At 39.8% G+C, this 16037-nt stretch overlaps 1 protein-coding gene across 1 annotated transcript in view; it reads left to right on the top strand.

Annotated features, from left to right (window-relative positions):
• Ica1 (islet cell autoantigen 1) overlaps window positions 1-16037 on the top strand; it is a 146012-nt gene that overhangs the window by 39271 nt on the left and 90704 nt on the right. The window lies entirely within an intron of this gene.

Below are 16037 nucleotides of genomic sequence, written 5' to 3'. Positions count from 1 at the left end.
GTGATATATAATTCTCTAAGGATAAGATAGAAGAGACATCTGGAAATTGCTGGGATTCAGTAACTGGTTTTAATTGAACTCAGATTTTTATATAATGTGCACTTTTTGTACGGTTGTCACTTTTAAATGCCTTTTCACGCATAACTAAAAATCAAGATCAGATAAAATGAATCTGGAAGGTGATAACACAATATTGGGGCAATCTTTTTAAATTGCTAATGTGTATTAAAATGAATAAGACAATAATACTCCTTTGTTTTGTGATGTGTTCAGAAGCAGTGGGGTTTAGTTGTAGGATTAGCTAATGTGGCATTGACTTTATCTGATATTGGCCTCTTCAGAAATTTCTTTGAGGAAAATAAGTACCCATAGAGATGAGTATGGTCTTAAATTGCCCTGAAATAACTGGTGAGTAGCAGAGCTAATTTCCAGTTAGTTTTTTAATTACCTTGTGTCAATGTAGGGTTTGGAGATTTTGACATACAAGGATGCATCCTACCACTGGGTGGCAGTGGTGCACTGAGTATTTATGAAAACATGGAGAGAGTTGTGGTTTTTTTTTTTTTTTTTTGTGTGTGTGTGTGTGTGTGTGTGCAGTCTTGGTAGTTCTTTGTTTGGTCAACTGGATGTATTTCAGGGGGTGAAAGAAAAAAAAAACATCAGCCAAATGTTGAGCTTGACATAATATTGTGTCAACTGTCTTACTCATTTAAAATGATCCACATGTAATTAGAGATAACTACTTAAAATTCCTGGATTTTCTTTTAAGTACATCCTTGCAGAGCTACTATGAATAGAAAAACTTACTGGTTTTGGAGGCTGGATGTGGGGGTGGGGTAAATGGAAGGAGGGACCTTCTATGTGTAAAAGAATGATCACCAGATCTTGACCTACACATTAGATGGATACAAATTCCTCTAAAAGTCAAATTTCCTCTTGGTTTGTAATTTAGAATCCTTCCATAGGAAGGGAATCAACATCCATTTTCTTTCTGAACATAGATGTTATAAGGCAGACTTCTGAGTTCATGGAACATCAAGATTGAAATATCTCTCTCCTTTAGAGATGATCTTATGAAATTCAGTAATCTTTTAAAAGGGAAAAATCAAGTTTTTGAGATAGTAAATAAAATTGTCACAGTTTGAAATGATACTGGTGAATCTAAGCTACTTTAGAAGTTTTCTGGCTTTCTAACCAGGCTGGTAACTTGCTTTATCTTTCATACTTTGTTTGGGGGAGAGGGTGAGAAAAATGGAATGGAATAGGTATAAAAAAGGAAAGAAAAAACATTATCTGCAGGGCATAGTGCTGATCACCCTTGTATCTGCTACTCCCTTAGCCCCTCAGTAATCAACACACAGATTTAGTTTTACAGATGAGGACAATGATACCCAGTTAGGTAACTAACTCAAGGTCAGAAAGGGATGTGAAAGTCAGAATCCAAGAAAATATGCATAATTTTTTTCCCTAAGAGACAAAAAAAAGGAAGTTGAAAAGCATACCTAAAATGGACGAAAGCATTTTCATGGTAATTCCTCTCCTCTGATTTATTCACTCAATTAACAGTTATTGAGTCCCTCCCCTGTGCCAAATAATAAAAGTAAGCATACAGCTATTCTAGAAGGCAGAAGAATTTCATGTGGAATTGTGTTTATTTGGTTTTGTTTGGTGTGGGGGAAGGTGGTTACTCTGTAAGAATGAAATAGAAACCAAGTCCTTCGTCATTTGGTTTGAACATTGAAACATTTCCCACCATTTAGTGTCATCAATTGGTTGACTTTGGAAAATATGGTTTTTTAAAAAATCCTTTGCCATGCAGAAGTAGCTAAAACTATGGCTTACTCCCTAATCCCTGGTGTGCTGGATTTAATTTAACAGCTGAACATGGTGTACTCAGAATTTAGGGGAAAAGTATGTTTTTTAAAAGAAGCCTGTTTTTAAGTGTGTATTTGATTAGGCTGGACCCTCCACAGGACAGGGACCATGTTGGTTCTCCTGAGAGCCCTAATCCCAGCACCTGGCCCCAAATTCACACTCCTCTATTGAGTGGCAGAATGCCAGGCCCCCAGTTTGAAGTTCCAGGGCCGTGTTTTCTCAGACCTCTCTGGCATTCCCACCACATGCAGCTGACCTCCCCATCTTTTGGAAATTTACACACATGGATGTGGGAGTAAGAAACAGAATTATTGATTTACAGGTTGCTGCCCTATTTGATGGATGACTTTAAATTGTGAAGTTTTCTGTTCACTTGAGTTTATAACACGAAATCCAACCTTGCGTGATCGTTAGTGTTTTGTCCCAGTGGGACTGCGTTTTACACAGAGTCTCCATTGATTTCTCAGGAATGTGTTACCTAAAGGTGTTTCTGAGTCATCTGGGATAGCGATCCAGCTGCCGGTGGCTCCTCGGGAATTACCATGGGAGTGGGAGTTTCGGACTCCTCTGTGCCAGCTCCTGCCTTCACATTTCATGAATCCTGAACTGTAGCCCTCCGTATCTGGAGTCTTTAGTGTGCCTTCATTCGTGTGTTTTTTTATTAGACAAATGATATTATATAGTAGTAAATACAGTAGCAAATAAGAAGGCATCATCACCGCCCATCCTGTCTTGCGTGGTCATTAGGGGCAACATGTAGTGCCACAAGAACACCTGAGAAGGGGCATCCTGGAGGAAAGGGCATCTAAGCAAGATGTGAAAGGCAAGAAGGAAGAGCTTGGGTTGAGAGTGTGAACAACAGAACGCAGTACTCTCTGGCGGATACAACTTGAACAGGCGCCCTAAGTGAAAGATAGCAATAGGGCATTTAGAACCACAGCACAGGAGAGGTGGGCAAGGGTACAGGGGTGGCCAGACCATGGAGCTGGATAGGAAAACAGGGCCAGAGAAGACAGGACATCTGCACAGCAGAAGGCAAGAAGGGAAGGGTGTTGAGAAAGGGAGGGGCATGCTCAAATTTGTGATCTCAATGGCTCACTCAGATTTTAAGGTGGAAAAAGGATAGGAAGGAAGGTCCCATGTCTTGAACCTGGCACATCTGCAAGGAAGCTTTTATACAAACCCAGGAGAGACATGGGGTGACTGTGTATTGAAGCAGGAAGTAGACCAGAAAGATAGGCACTGTTCTGACTCTTTAATTACAGAGCCCTTCATTATTTTTAGAAATAAGCAGAATAAGCATAAATAAATAAATAGCAAGTTCAAGTGTGTTTTCATGTCCAACCAAGATTTTTTTTTCAGTGTTTTCAGAATGCCAAGAAACCTTTTAAAGAGTACACAGTGAGTATAGCTGAAATGATGAATGAAACTTAAAATCAAACAAAGCGAATAGTCTGTTTTCCTTCTGGCACCTTTAGAAGCTCAGCAGCTGAAGACAGAGCTGTAGCATTGACGTGGGACAATTTTTACCAAGCATGTGTTATAAGGGGGTGGAAACAGAGAGGGGAGAGCTTGAGCCCAGCCTACAAGTAAGACCCTGCTAGTCATTTGCTCCTTGTGGAAATGACCCTGATCAGAAAGATACCTGGAGAGTGTGGCCACACTTAGCTGTTCTCCTCTGTCCAAATAATGGACTGTGGTGGGTGAATCTAAATGGGCAAGGCTGGGGTGACTGTGTGCAGCCGGAGGCGGCTCCTGACAGCGTGATTCACCCGGGAACACGAGGTATTTTACGAGCAAAGTTACAACGTGTGATATATGTGCCCTTTGAAGGCAGAGTAAAAGGGTATAATTTAAAAATAGAAGTCAGCTTCTTGTAGCCGATTACATCAGCTGAAGTTGGGAGCTTGCAGCCGAGCGGGTGCAGCCTGGTGCCCTTGAGAGAGTCCTCCTGTGGTCAATTAAGTGTCTTGTTTTTCTTGAAAGTCAGAAATGGGATGGTGGGTAATTATTCTAAATGGAATAAAAGCTGTGTTAGGTGTAAGAAAATAGTTCTGAATCCTCTAAAGAGATAGTATGGAAATGTATACGTGGGCATTTGCAGGAGTCAGAGTCTTCATAGACAAGGATAGGGGACCAGTGTTTTAATGAGGGCCATCTATTAAGCGACTTGATGAAATCCTACAGCATTTGTCTAGTGTTTCATCACCATAATTCAAAAGGATATCTGAGAAATATTATAGGAAATATGTTTGGTATGTGCTGGTATTTGCAGGCTTGTATCTATTTCAAATAGTGTGAGGTTTTAGAGACCTGTTAGTCCACTGGTCACATCATCAAAGGATTATATTATGGTGAGAAGGTTTAACAAATGTCAGCAGATTACTAGGTAGGGGCTTATTAGGGCCATCAGTTAGTGGTGTCCCTGTGTCCCTGTGTCCCAGTTGAGAAGGTTTGGGTCTATAGGCTTGGTCAAGGACTGGTGAACAACAGTATTGATACTAGAGGGGTTTTTCCCTGTGAACAAAGACTTGGGTTAATTAATTTGACAGTTCCATTAATTACTGCTGAAATCATTGGTCTTTGTCAGAGGTCAGGCTCTTTGAGCAATTGAGGGCAGGTCCTATGGGAGCTGGAGACGCCACTTAATGCAGGGACTGTCACTGCTCGGCCATCTCCCTGCATTGTGATGAAGGCCTTTCATTTTTGCCTGGGCCATCGGCTCTCCAGTTGAAACCAGTTTTAGTTCAGTACCTCCATAGGTCTGGAACCCCCAACAAGTTGAGTTGAGTGAATGGAGAGTGTTTTAAGCTTGGATCTATACAGTAAACCAATGTGAAATGTCTAAGCAGTATCTTAACTCTGAGGGGTTTGCTGATATTTGTCTCCATTATCTCCTTTGCCTCTGTTAGTTCTAGAACGCTTACACTGGGCTGAGTTTATGAGATGAAAATTCCTTTTGTTAAGTTAAGGCTGTCTTGAATCTGTTTCACAACTCTGTTTTCATTGATTGGTGTTTGGTGTGTGCTTGTTGTTTGTTTTGTTTTGGATGTTTAACTGGGGCACTTGTTATTTGTGGTCCCCAATCAGATTGAATCTAGTTGCCAAGACACCATAGGAAAAGCCTGCCATTTTCACATGGTACAACTCAGAATGGAACAAATAATTACACCCTTGCTTTCATTTCTGAGTTTGATGAGATGCGGCCTTTGGGGCTTTGTGTGTCTTTACTGATTTTCTCCCACTGAATTTGGTGAATAGCAAAGATGAGTTCCAGGGTCAAACCAACACCATTTAGAATAACATGTATGAAACAGATAACTCTTGCCAAGCTGGTAGCTGACTGGCTGGCTGCTGCTCCTGATTGGAAATAGAAAGGAGGCTGGAACACATGACCTCAGAATCAAGACGCCCCTCCTCTGGTTCCCTGTCTGCCTACACGAGCTATGGCAGCTTAGGTCTGATAAGTCTATTGCATTTTTCTCATCTACCAGACTCGCTTCTAGCTGTAACATTTTTATTATTTTTTCTCTAATCACTAAATTCTAAAATCTTTAAGCTCATCTGTAGAGAAGTGTAGACACTGGAGTAGGGCTAACACATGCTTTTATCAGTGTAGTGTTTTCCTCCAACTTCAAGTAAATAAGGTCGGGTCTTGCTGAGTTTGCTCACCTTATTGCTGTTGCTTATAATCTTAGATGCTGGAAAAATATGAATGTTTCATCCATAATTTAGGGGTAAAGGAGACTTTGATGTTAACAAGCTGATAATTCTCCTCCCTTATGCAGACATATTAATGCTTTTGCAAGGATCAGCAACCTGGGGCCTACAGGCCAGCCACCTGTTTTTGTAGATAAAGTTTATATTGGAACATGCAGGCACCCATTCATGCTCACTGTCTACTGTCAACTTTCACAATACCATTGGCAGAGCTGAGTAATGACAACAGAGCTTCAAGGTCCTCAAATTTGGAAATATTTACTCTCTGCTCTTTCACAGAAACAGTTTGCTGGTAGCTAATTTCAGTAGCCATCACTAGTGCAAATGAGGTGAACGACTTGACTTTTTGCTAAATTTTTTAATTAGAGTGAAAAACTACATAATTTTAGCCATCTTAACCATGTTTGGGTGCTCTGATGAATAGCATTAAGTATATTCATATTGATGGACAATGGATCTCTAGAGCTTTTTCATCATGCAGAACTGTGACTCTTTATTTCCTACCTCTTTCCAATCCCTGGTAACCACTTTTCCACTTTCTGTTTCTATACATTTGACTACTTTATATACCTACCTATATCTAATATGAGTGGAATTCTACAGTGTATATCATTTTATGACTGGCTTATTTTGCTTAGTGTAAGGTCCTCGAGGTTCATAAGTGTGTAGCTTGTGATAGGATTTTTCTTCCTTATTAAAGCTGAATAATAATCCATGACAGGTATATGCCATGCTTTGTTTATACATTTTTCACTAATGGGCATTTGAGTTGCTTCTCCCTTTGCTTTTGAAGAGTGCTGCTATGAGCATGGGGGTGCCGATATCTCTGAGAACCTGCTTTTAATTCCTTTGGACAGATACTCAAGGATTGTTGGATCATATGATAATGCTACATTTAATTTATTGAGGAGCCACTGTACTGTTGAGGTTAAAAAGTTTCATAATAGGAAGTTGTCATTCACCCTGATTTCCCTTGTGGAATATTTCCAAGTTTTTAAAACAAGTAAGGTCATAGAATTTCAGAGATGTGTGTGGTTCCTAAATATGCTATTTTAGAGTAGTGGAACTTTGACCTCTTAAGTCTCTAAAACAATTGGTGTTATTATATGTTTGAAATATTAGGAAATGTCCATGAGTAGGACAAGAAGACATGTATAATTAGCATATAGCTCCCTTACTTCAGACACCAGTCCACTCTTTATATTCTCCATATAACCCAACTCAGATAAAATACAAAGTCCACCTCTACATCTACATCTAGAGGACATTGAGGAAGGCAGAGAAAACTGGAACCATGTGTGAAATAAAAGCAACTCTGATACTTGTCCTCTCACCCAAAAATGAAAAGAAGAAGAAACACAGATAGATGAGATTAAAATTTAATTCAACATACCCACATTTATTAAACATCCTCTTTTAGATGAGGGACTAAGAAATTGTGCATCAAAATTACTAAAATCATTGGGAAGCTTTTCCCTAAGTAAACATGGACCACCGGCATGTATATCTTTTATAGCATTCTCAGTAAAGAAACATTTTTATTAGACAGTACAGGTGGGAGTGAAATTCCAAATTTCGTTCTTTCATTTTGCCTGATCTTCACGGATTGCCTGCTGCAGTTCATGACTCAGTAGAAGGCGGAAATGGGTAGCACCACATGTATGGCAGGAAGACTAATGTTCCACTGGACAGATCTGCATGGAAGGGTAGATTCATGTACAAATATAAACCAGAAAATGATGTCCATTCATATTAGGTACTTAGCTGAAAACTCAAAACCTTTATTATAATAAGTGATGGTTTGGGTATGAGTTGTCCCCCAAAAGTTCTTGTGTTGATGCAAAAATGTTGGAAGATGAAATGATTGGATTATGAGAGCTGTGATCTAATCAGTCTATCCTAGTTCAAATGGAATGACTGGTTAGTAACTGTAGGCAGGTGGTGTGTGGCTGGAAGGGTAGTCACTGGGAGTGTGCCCTCGAAGGGTTCATCTTGCCTGCATCTCCTTCCCCTCTCTTGTCTCTGCTCCTTGCTGCCATGAGAAAAGAACTTTGCTCCTCCTTGGCCCCTTTGCCCTGATGTTCTGCCTCACCTTGGACCCAGAGAAATGGAGTCGACCATCTATGGACTGAGACCTGTGATACCATGCACCAAAATAAACTTTTCTTCCTCTTAAATTGTTCTCCTTGGGTATTTTGGTCATAGTGACAAGAACCTGACTAAACCAAAATATGATAGAGTCAATATACTGTACTTAGTTTTTAAAGACATTTTTGTAGTGCAATCTTTGCATCTGGCACCATTCCAAGTTATTTGCTAATATGAAATTTTTAAAATCCTGTTAACAAGCCTATCAAGCAGATGTAGTTATTATCGCCATTCTGCAAATGAGGAGAAATGCATGCAAGGTAAGGAACTTGCCTTAGGCCATTCAGTTCACCTTGGAATCAAGTCATCCACACTCTTTCCCTGCTGCACAGCACTGCCTCCTTCTTAAGGCTCCTCAAATTCCACAGTTGACACTTTCACTATGGAGGCAACCCAGACGTCATCCCCATTTTGCAGATGAGGAAATGACAAAGCCCACGGTGTTAAGAACCTTACTTTGGTCTCAAACAGTGCAAATTCAGAGCTCAATCTGCAAACCTAGATTCTGTCTAAGTGTCAGACAACCCAGGACAACAAATTTCCTTTGGCCAGCATTGTGGGGGCAATCCAAGGTTGTCTAGGTATGACTGGTCACCACTGGCTTCCTCTTCCACAAGTCAGCGACCTCCAACCCAAACTACACTGACTCCCAAAGTGCCAGATTGTCCTAAGAATCCAGCTAATCCAGTGTTTCCTTATTGCCTACGTTGTCTCTCTCTTGAGCTGCTGGTGTCCTTGTCTATTTCACTTTGAAATTTCCCTTGGCTCCAATGTGGTTAGACAACCCACCTCTGTACTCTTAGGACTGTTTTTCCCCACTTCTATAATCTACTTTCAACTGAATGAAGTCTTTTAAAAAAATTAGCTGTGGAGCATAATTCTGCATTTATAAATGGATGGGCTAATTTGTGTCTTCTCTTTATTTGTGTCTTTCCTACTTGATATACCTTCACAGCTTTTATATTATTTCTGGTTTTAATTAGATTTCTTGGCAAGAAGTATTTCAGCTTAAGGAAATAAAATGTTCGTGGTGTGTTTATATCCTGAAAAGTTTCAGGTTATTTCTGTACAAAATCAGTAAACAGATTTACATACAGTTCCAAAATAACAAGGAAGTGAAGTGCATTTCTATGGCATCCTGTTCCGTTTCCCAAGCTGGAGGTTTATCCTTAGCTGCTGTCATCAGTCACTGTCCACATGCAGGAGGTCTCTCATTTCTACTGATTCTACTTCCAAAGTATCTCTTGAATGGGTTCCTTCCTCTTATCCTCACAGCCTTGTCTGAGCTGGTTCTCTCTCTCCAGTTGGAGGACTGCCCTCAGTTCCCAGCCTCCACAGTAATGCCAGTCCCATTTCTGTAACATAAAGGCTGATCCCATCATTCTCCAGATTAGTGATTTGAAAAGTCCAAACTTAGTTAGCTCTGCAGGCCCTTCAACTGCAGGCCCTAACCCATCACCCCCTCCCACCTTCCCTCTTGAATGATACCCCTGCTGCCTGCCTCTGTTGCCTGCTGACACCACACACATGCATACCTGTATTTCTACCCTCATTAAAAGCTGTGCCGTTCACCTAATTCTTACATACCCTGCCCTTTGCAGACCCTGCTTTTCCTACCAGAAAGTCCCTTCTTCCTTCTTTTGAGCCTATAAAACTCTGAGGCTTCATTTAAGGCCACATCACTCTAGGGAGCCTTTGCTGACTGCCAAGGCAAAGCTTTTACCCTTTTGCACTTTTCCCATCGTATTTGTGCATGTGTCTTAGCCTGTCATACATAAATTCAATAGGTATTTTTATGTGTGAATTAATAAATACATAGACTTATAGTTTCTTCAAAGCAAGAATGGGGTCATACACATCTCTGAACCCCAATTGCACAATAAACAAAACACAATATGCATCCTATAAGTGTTTGTATTACTGAATGAAATTTAATCCTATTGTTGAATAAAAAGGAGACTCAGGTGTACAAGTAAGGTGTCATATGATTTGAACATTCTAGAAGATAGCATCCACACATTCAGATTCATAATTTCCATTATCTAAATTGTATAGAAACAGGAAATATTGGTACAGTTATTAAAATAAGAATATTTTGTAATACCCGTAAGAGCCAATGCATTGACTTAAAATAGATTTTTTTGAAGGGTGGGGTGGGGTGGGAAGGGCTGCTTCCCTCTTGAGAGGCATAGAGTCTAGAGTTGTTATATATGGCATTTTTCTAATTGTTTTGGGGAAAAACTTGCGTAATTGTCAACTTTCAGAATGGACCTGGACAAAAGTAAATTATCTAAGTGTGAACTGATCCGATCCAAGATAGTTTTTCTTTTGCCAGATTGCCTGACTTTTCATTCCCAAGACTTACATGTACTTGACTGGGTGGCGTATGCAAGTCTGGTTTCTAGAATTTTATAGATGACAACACACAAAACATACAGACTTTAATCCAGTGGAACCATTAAATTCTAAAAATGTTGCCATATATGGAGCCCATTTCCTAAACAGGGCTTCTCATTGCCTCAGCAGCTAGAATTTGAGGCATGAATTCATTATTTCCATGTTTCCATCTTGTTGTGCTTTTAGCTAGGGGGTCAGGGATATCTGGTGCCTGTGGTAGTTCCCCCCACCAACCCACGAATTGTTCCCTTGGCCTCTGTCTTCTTTTAGAAGTTCGTGAAGGTGTCGTGTTAGATTTTACATCAATGGAAATTTATTCTGTCGAAATTGTATGGTTTACTACTTACTATCTCTTGCCTTTATAGTTTGTCTCCAAATTTATCATAGTTACAGATCCCTCTAGATTACCCTCTTCCCTTGGTTAACAGCTCAAATATTAGCTAGTCTTCTTATTCTTCTTGATGAATTAGTTGCCATTTTACCATTTGCTAGAATTCAGTAAAGATGAAAACAAGTGCACCCTGCTGGGTTAGCCTAGCAGTCTCCTTTTAAAGTACTTATGCATTAGGGATCCTTTACACTACTATTTGCTTTTATTTTTTAAAGCAATGATTTACATAGGTACGTAAAATAGAATGTGGGTTTTATTTAATTTCAAACAGGAGCTGTGTATCTACTGATTCCTAAATACCAGCAGCTTTACAGTACAAGTTGCTTTTATTAAGGTCAAAGAGAATTTTCTTCAAATCCTTTCTTCTTTGCAGAATTTTCAGTGACAGCAAGAATAATGGTTTGATGGTTGTCTAGACTGTCACTTTTACATCAAGCTGGATTTATAAGCTGGCTAGAGAGAGTTAATATTTCAGAAAGATAGATCTAAATCACAATTGCTTTTGGAAAAAAATATGTTCTCTGTTTGTCGTCGAGGGATATTAGACAGTTTTGAATAATGCTTTGTTAAATGATTGGATTATTTTTGTTAACCCTCAGCAAAGAGTTTCTAACAAGATTATGCAAGCAGTATTGACCTGTAATGGAGTTATGTGAGGTTTCACAGGTCTCCCAGTCTCTCAGTGAATCAGAATCCTTTTGCATCCCAAGAACTGCATGTATTTGTATTTTAGTATTTAATCCATTCAAAAGAATGACTGATTAGAAAACTGAATTTTCCGTTCACAATTCTGAGATTTTTAAAAAAAAAAGAAGTTAGATGATTTCTTGTTCTTTGATAATTGATATAATCCTCATCTAACAAGGACACCCTGAAAAAAGGGAGGCCCACATATTACCCACTTATGTCCTGGTCAGTGGGGACTCTGTTCTCTGAAAGTGCCTGATTCTCGAACACTTTCATCAGTCTTTTCTCCAAGAGTGGCTTCACTTTTCCTCCATGATTTTTTGATGAAAGGAAAACCTTAAACAGAAAACAGCTATAAAATTTGCACACCATCCTTCTTTAAGCATAAAATTTTTAGAACAGTTCCATGTATAGGAAGACCATCGCAAGTGAAAAACTTCTGTTTTATCTTCAGCAGTTAGCCCACACTCAATCATTAAACAAGATCATCGGAACTCATAGATAGGAGCCCTGAAGTCTTAAATGGGCCAGTGTTACATGGACTCGGGAGCCCTATTAGAAGCAAGCCCTAAGAGCCCATTGGTGTAACTTTGAAATGAAATTCCCACATGCATTAATCAGACTCTGTTGTTACCATCACATGAAATATGATTTTAGAACTTGGTAACACTTCACAGTTGATTGGTTCTTTCTATCCAACCACCCATCTATTTGTCCATCCATCTTTTAAAATTCTCTCCCCAGCTGTGATTCCAAGACAACTATTGTCATTTAGATGCTGATCCCTTACTGTGGTTCTGCTGGTGTCTTCTGACATGGAAATAGGGATATTTCTCAAGATAGATTAATTATATAAACAGATTAAGGGGTGAGGGTCTTTTCTGCTTTGTTCTTTTTTAATAATTTCTGTCCTGGGCCTCTAGAGGTGGAACACTGCAGTGCTGACAAGCAAAAAATAGTTCATGTGCAGTGAAAAGTTCATGGAGCCTTAGAAAATATCCACTTAGGAGGAGGAAGAACCATAAGCGAGAAGCCTTTGGATTAATGTGTGTGAAATAATGAAGAAATTCCTTAAATAGATAGAGAACCTGAGAAGAAGCTAGCAAAGTAACACGTATGACCCTTAGATTCTGGTTCCATTTTATTTTATTTTTCCATTTTAAATTAAGGTTGGGGGCGGGGGACATCTAGGAGCAGCTTGTGCAGCAATTACTTCCAGGGTAGGGAACCAGGTTGGGGGATGGGGTGAGAGGAGTAGAGATGAGAATGAGGTTGAAGCTTCACCATGCGCCGTTTAAATTTTGTGCCATGTGCATATGTTACCCATTAAAATAATCTATACTGAAAATAATGAGAATTAATAAGATTAGAGTAAGAATAGGTGAGATTTGGTAGAAGAAAGAGAGAATAACAGAAAAACTCTCTTAAGCTGGCAAAAATTGGAATGTTTTGTTTGTTTTTAATAATAATAAAGGAAAGAGAAAAGGCAGGCTTTAGGGGCACAGAGGGGAAGCTGAGTCCCAAGGTGATGTCATTTGGGCAGGCGGATAGAGGAGGAGGGGGGATGAAGTCATTTTCGAAAGCCATCAGCAGGGAGAGCCATGTGAGGAGGTTAAGTCACTTGGGGATGAAAGGATCAGAAAACAGCGCCTGAGGGAGACCCACTGGAATCAGGAAAGATGAAGAGAATTTTTCTTCTAAAAGCCCCCTCTGTTCTCTGAGGACTTCAATAAGCAGAGTTATGCTTATCCTGAAAGGGGGAAAAGGTGAGAACGTAGGAAGATAACTCTCCCCATGACAGCCTCAATTTTGTCCTAGAAGCAACGTGTCCCATGTTTTGCACCAGTGAGAACCTAGAGAAAATCCTTTCTCAAGGAAGAGTGGAGAGGGGGAAGGACGGCCACTTCCGAGGGGTGGCCTGCATGGTTCGCTTTCACTGGGGCCTCCGAGCTGCTTGCAGCACCCTCCCACGCTGACCTGTGGGCTCTTGAGTTCTCTGCTGGCTGCAATGACCTGTCCTGCTCTCCTCAGCCACTCCCTGTTCTCACCCATGCTATTTCATAAGCTCTGACAAAGTCTTCCCCCACAGTGTCTCTCCACTCTGTTCTCTATGTCTAGCAATTTCACCAATTCCTTCTGATTGGTAGTCCTCCAGGTCTTACAAAAACAAAAAAAAGAGTGTTTGTGCTCCTGTGAACCCTAATTTTGTCATTAACATTTTTTTGAGAAATGGTATCAGTTGCCATGAATGACACTATATCCTTTTGGCTTCAGAACACTTGCTTCTTACTGACTTACTTTTTAATACTCTCATGAGGGTCTCCTAACGCTCAAGTTTAAAAAGAAGTTGAAATACATGCAGATTCTAAACCACACATCTTTTTGCATGCACATGATTGATTGGGCTCCTACCAACAAAGTGAGTGAACTTGTCAAAATAAGGCCCAACTAAGAAAACACAAGGACATAGTTTCCCACCACCAGGGTGTTCAGACTGCGGGGTGTACTTTGGTTTCCCTGGAGTTTTACCATGGCCACCACAAATCAAGTGGTTTAGAAGAAGATGCTGAAAGCATCTTTAATTGTGAAGATTTTTCATATCTTCCTCATCCAGGCTATGCTTGCAATGCTTTCTGACCCTCTTTCCTCAATTCCTGCCAGGAAAAACCAGTGATTTCTAAATTGAAGCTATGTCAGCTAAAGCTTTTATTGGTACTTATTATCTGGGACTCCGTCTGCTTTTAATTCTCTGCTGAAAGAACTAGCTTTGCTTTAAAAAAAAAAAAAAGTCTTCTATTTTAAAATATAAAGGAACAGCTAAAAATCATAATGTGAAGCCAGACAATGGTTAGGTTTATAAATTAGACTCCCTCTTCCTATCCTTAGTAGATTTTAAATTTTAGGCAAGAGTTCTTGGATTCCATATGGACTTACTAGTTATTCTCTCTTCTCTCCCTATCATTTTGTATCCAGCATTCTATAATTTCAGCTAATAAATCATACAAGCAAAGTTGACATTAAGAAATTGATGTTATGAAAGAGTATATTGAAAATAGAATGAAGATTTCATAAACTTTTCCCTTATCCTTTAATCCAGAAAATAAGAACAACATATTTTAAGAGAATGTTAAACATGCGCTGTTCATTTTTTGTTTCTGCATATATCTTTTTTTGTAGTACAAAAGCACAGCAGATATTTAAACTGCACAATGAATAATATGATAGGTTTATTTATATAAGATAATTACCATATTTGAATTTTTTCCCAGTCTAGGGCTTTTCTTAGCATTCTGCTTTATAGATAAATGCCACAGCCATTTAAATTATGTACATAATGCAGAATATTTCCAATTAAATATTTGTAAAATTCTCTCCAGTTTACAAAGATGTTTCGTATCCATTACTTCATTAGAGCCACACAGCATTTCAGTGAGGGTGTGAATTCTCTGTCCAGTTCTCAAATAAGTCCAGTCAGTCACCTGGGTCTTACTGACTTGCCCACAGCTACACATACCAGCCTGCATTCCAAGCCAAGTTTTGCAACTCCAAAGTCCTTCCATCTCTGCTGTCCTAATTCTTCATAATCTAGTGGATGGACTGGTGTGTAGCACTAGGTCACTATGAGAAAAAGTATTTCTGTGGTAGAGGAGACACAGCTTCCCATTAAAGTAGCAGCCATGTCTTCCAGCATTCTTTATTCTCTGAGCTCCTCTTCACTGATCCCAAGAGCTCATTGGATAAGCACCTTAAAGGACTTTTTGGATTTTTTTTTTTTTCTCTCACAAAGCTGTCCATCAACCGTTCTGTCTTCTGAACATCTGGTCACATTTCTGTGTTTAGCATTTAGTTCCACTGTTCCACCTTGTCTGTTGGGCTGAAATGACTGGTAGGCTTCAAGCTTCAGGCCCCAAACCTGGATGGAGGTAAGAGGCCCATGGATGGAAAGTAGATATCACAAAGGCCAGGATCTCAGCCAGAGATCTGTGCAAACTGGCCTAAACTTGTACTCTCTGGGAAGGTTTCCACTGTAGAGGAAAGTAACAGAGACTTCACTAAAGGAGAGCAGCTACCTGTGGATATTTCTGGGAAAGGACAGCTCCCTCAACCCTCACATACCCCTGAGTCATGGCCTCTCTGGCATGAGTTATGAGCCCTCTGGGAAGCAGGTTAGATACTTCCTGGGTGAGAGCCCAGTGATTTGAATTAAACCTTGAGAAAAATTTTACCAGGATGCCAACATGAAGTAGCCAATACTCAAATGATTGATCCATCAAAAACAGAAATGTTCCATTTAAGAAGACAAGCCACGAGGTGTGCCCATAATCCCAATGGCTCTGGAGGCTGAGGCAAGAGGATCCTGAGTTCAAAGCCAGCCTCAGCAACTGTGAGGTGCTAAGCAACTCAGTGAGACCCTGTCTCTAAATAAAATACAAAATAGGGCTGGGGATGTGGCTCAGTGGTGGAGTGCCCCTGAGTTCATCTCTGGTACTCTTCCCACCACTGCCCAGCCAAAAAAAAAAAAATGAAGACAATTTAATGAGACAAGTGTCTTATTTATGATTCCTTATTTTTATTATTTAAAGAGTAAGCATGAGTTACATGGAAAAATCACGTACACCACATGATCCCCTAGGAACACTGCTGTATCAGGCATCATTGTGCTTTTTTGTACTCACTATACATGTTTGCCTTCCCCTAGAGCCTAGAGATGTATATACCACAGTCCACCAAATCTCTTCCTCTTTTAACTAAACCCCCCTCAGTGTTCACCAGATTATCTCAGAAAACTGAAAGATCTAGAATGAAGCCTCAGTTTAGT

The sequence above is a fragment of the Urocitellus parryii genome, chromosome 3, assembly GCF_045843805.1.
Source record: "Urocitellus parryii isolate mUroPar1 chromosome 3, mUroPar1.hap1, whole genome shotgun sequence".
NCBI classification, from domain to species: Eukaryota; Metazoa; Chordata; class Mammalia; order Rodentia; family Sciuridae; genus Urocitellus; species Urocitellus parryii.
Note: the sequence above shows the minus strand (reverse complement) of the source record. Positions and strands in the feature narration are given on the sequence as shown.